This window comes from Priapulus caudatus, unplaced genomic scaffold (genome assembly GCF_000485595.1).
Source record: "Priapulus caudatus unplaced genomic scaffold, Priapulus_caudatus-5.0.1 Scaffold294, whole genome shotgun sequence".
Lineage (NCBI taxonomy): Eukaryota > Metazoa > Priapulida > Priapulimorpha > Priapulimorphida > Priapulidae > Priapulus > Priapulus caudatus.
The window spans coordinates 177,084-178,691 of NW_014577355.1; positions in this window are offsets into that span (position 1 = coordinate 177,084).

Consider the following 1,608-nt stretch of genomic DNA (forward strand, 5'->3'; position numbering starts at 1 on the left):
CCATCTCCCAACCAGGAGACTGCTGCATTCGCACCCTCGTAGATTTTCAGGTTATCTACGGCCACAACCCTCACTACATTATCAGGGGAAGCCTGAATCCATCTAACGTTACCCCTCTCCCGCAATACCAAATAGGGCCCTCGCCACGGGAGTCCCAACTTAACATCGGCAGGAGGGTAGAAGTACCAGACCCATTGACCCGGAGCGAACGCCGAGGTACGCACCTTACTGTCATAACCTCTCTTCTGACGTTGTGCTGCTCTCCCCAAATGTGTTTGAGCATAGGCATGTGCTTCTCGAGTCGCACGCTTAACCCACTCCACAAACTCGATAGGGCAGACCTCATCAGCCGAACCTGGAGGGGGATCGAACATCAGATCAATGGGCATCCCCACCTCACGACCAAACATCATAAGATTAGGGCTAACCCCGGTACTCTCCTGGGTTGTACCCCGATACGCCGCCAAAACATACGGCAAAAGGGTATCCCAGTCATCTCGTCGCTCATTAACAACCTTACTCAACATATCCTGTAAGGTCCGGTTGAACCTCTCAACCAATCCGTCTGACTGAGGATGGTAGGGCGTCGTCCGAGTCTTCTCGATGCCCAACAGCGAACACACCTCAGTAAACAGACCGGACTCTGATAAAATTTCTCCCTTGATCAGAGTGCAACTGACTAGGCACTCCAAAACGAAGAAAAAGCTCAGAAACCAGACAATCCGCTGTTGTCTGGGCAGTCATATCCGGCAAAGCGAACGCCTCAGTCCACTTAGTGAAGTAATCACAAGCTACAAGGATATACTTCATGCCGGATGATGTCTCGGGAAGTGGACCCATGAAGTCAATGGCCATCCTCTCCCATGGTGCCGTTGAAATCCGCTGACAGAGGGGAGCATTCCTCCGATGCCCCGGTTTCCTCCTGCAACACAAATCACACTCCCGCAGCCACCTCACAATATCCTGTCGAATACCCGGCCAAAAGAAACGCTGTCGGATTCTAGCCATAGTCTTCGTGATGCCGAGGTGTCCACTAACTCGACCGCCATGCATGATCTTGAACATCTCCCTACGCATGATCAGTGGGACCACCATACACAAAACATCGCTGCTTGGCTGACAGTCCAAAACCTGCCGAAGATAGAGCACTCCCTCGTGGACCTCTAGGTTGTCCCAAAGCGCTCGATAAGCTCTTCCCTCCGGAGATGAAGACGACAACTCCGCGATGGCAGGACGGGTACCGCCCACCGCCAACACTTTCACGACAGCAGAGATGGCAACATCTTCTTGCTGCCACTGACGAATCTGCTGTGTAGACCACCGCGACAAGACACTATCTAACTCAGCGTCTGCTTCATCCGCAGGAGCAGCCAACTGATGCTCATCAACCGAGCAAACAGACTTCGCCCCCACCTCAAGGGGTAAACCATCCTCCGATGGATCAACGATCGTGCTCGTATCGACCACCCGCCCTGCGACTAACGACGGGGGCTCGTGAGAGACGCGACGACCAACTGGACACACTCTAGGAAGACGACAATCCGGACAATCTTCCCTCTTACACTTTCGGCACACGGGCTGACGTGACAAGCCATCAGCATTGCCATG